The sequence below is a fragment of the Zalophus californianus genome, chromosome 8, assembly GCF_009762305.2.
Source record: "Zalophus californianus isolate mZalCal1 chromosome 8, mZalCal1.pri.v2, whole genome shotgun sequence".
Taxonomy (NCBI): domain Eukaryota; kingdom Metazoa; phylum Chordata; class Mammalia; order Carnivora; family Otariidae; genus Zalophus; species Zalophus californianus.
The window spans coordinates 69214319-69216429 of NC_045602.1; the positions used below are offsets into that span (position 1 = coordinate 69214319).

The window sequence follows — 2111 nt, forward strand, 5'->3', positions numbered from 1 at the left end:
CCTCCCTTCCCAGCTCAAGGGTTGCCTTGAAAGTAATAACCACTTTCCTAGTACAAGTACTAGTATCCAAAGTTGCAGAATGGCCTCATTTGCAAGGCACTGTGCTTGTGTATTTTGACCTATGTGCTGCCTCTGTGGAGGATGTCCAAAGGGCTTGTCTTTGGCCTTTCAGAACATTCTGAGTGCTGGAGTAGCTACTAAGGGGGCATTTGTCTAAAACCTTTAGAGGCAAACGTGTTAGTCACTACTGCCTAGGGCAATGGATCACTGTTGGGGAAAACAAGAGACTAACCAAAATGTTGCAGAGGAAAGCTGACAAAATGATGTTTTGGGAGAGTAAGTTTTTAAAAGCTCCAACACATTCCTGGAAAACTAGAAAGCCACAGGCTCCTGTACACATGCTCAGGAAATACCTGAAAATGCCCTAACCTTCTATTTCTGACTGATAACTTAGACTTTGTACACACAGGAAGCAGAGGCTAAGCTGTGCTTCAAAGGCATAGTCCAATAAATACAGAGACCATCTTTAAAAGCTTAAAGTTATTTTTTGCTCCCAAGCATTTAAGGAAATTTCTGCCCATCTGCTAGCCAAGCACCAAGCTAATGGAACAGAGACTTCAGTGGCGCCACACAACCAAAAATACAGGCCTTACAAAATTAGTTCATTAAGGTTACTAACTAAACAACATCTACAAGCAGCAGCAACAACAAACCCTCAAGAGGAGGGACAATCTGTTTGCCAATTTTTTAAATTTTATACTTTTAAAAATGTCCAGTTTTCAACAAATCTGATGAGAAATGCAAGGAAACAATAAAGCATGATTTATACACAAGAAAACAGAACAGTGCCTTAACTTTCTCTTTCTCATAGATATGTTCTCTAATAAAATTTTATATAATTTTTATGTATGCTTGCATAGATTTGTGTGTGTGTGATTTTGATAGTGGCAAGATCTAAATTTCATTATGTTTTATACTGAAAATTATTTTCATGATCTGCTCATTTTGTTGTATTTTATTGTACCCACTTACTATGTAGTACACTCATAGCACAATTTCTCTTCTTCTTTTTAATACATTTCCCTAATCGTGGCCCATACCTGCCACCAGTTCCCTGTGAAGATAAAAAGAGACGGAGATTAACAACATATTAATGTTGCTTTTGAATATGTGAAAAAATTTTGTCTGGGAAAATATGCCAGCAAATGTGATAGTCTGATAGGATATGCAAATATTATTATCCTTCAGTACTACCAGATTGCATTCACGAATGGCTTCTAATATTGTTCTTTGCCAGCAGCATCAAGAAGTGTTTTCCTCTGTATATTTTTATGCATCCTCCGAAAAATTTTCTTGATATAAAAAGAAATATCTCATTACATAATCTGCTTTTCTCTGATTCCTCTCGTATCTTAATCTTTAAATCTTATCTTTTACTCTGCAGCCAATTAAGCCAACTGTGCTCTCTGTCCATGGGGGCCCAGTGTGCCATGGCTGCAAACAGTAGCCTCCTTGGTAGTGTATGCAACCTGTTGATTGTATGGGTTGCCCTAAGGGACCTTGGAGACAGCCCTTTCCAGTAGATATTGAGGTCTGACCTCATGCTATCTCCAATCTAGGCTGCAGATAGGTATGCGGGGTGCCTTTGGAAAGCCCCAGGGCACGGTAGCCAGGGTCCACATTGGCCAAGTCATCATGTCCACCAGTACCAAGCTGCAGAACAAGGAACATGTGATTGAGGCCCTATGCAGGGCCAAGTTCAAGTTCCCTGGCCTCCAGAAGATCCACATCTCCAAGAAGTGGGGCTTTACTAAGTTTAATGCGGATGAATTTGAAGACATGGTGGCTGAAAAGCGGCTTATCCCAGATGGCTGTGGGGTCAAATACATCCCTAATCGTGTCCCCTTGGACAAATGGAGGGCTCTACACTCATGAGACTCTCGGCACTGACCCCTCCCTATTCATGCCCACCAATAAAACCTACTTCCTGTCACAAATCAATCAATCAATCAATCTTATCTTTTACAATTGGCAAATTACATCATTTGACCATATATTACTGCCTCTTTTTTTTTTTTTGGCTTTTGTTGTTGGTGTCCACAAGTGCTTTG

At 40.2% G+C, this 2111-nt stretch overlaps 1 non-coding gene across 1 annotated transcript; it reads left to right on the forward strand.

Annotated features, from left to right (window-relative positions):
- Positions 1-1438: 1438 nt before the first annotated feature.
- On the forward strand, positions 1439-1572 carry LOC113918058. The gene has a single exon (XR_003518433.1). It is a non-coding gene; the product is annotated as a small nucleolar RNA SNORA70 (small nucleolar RNA).
- The last annotated feature ends 539 nt before the right edge of the window (positions 1573-2111 follow it).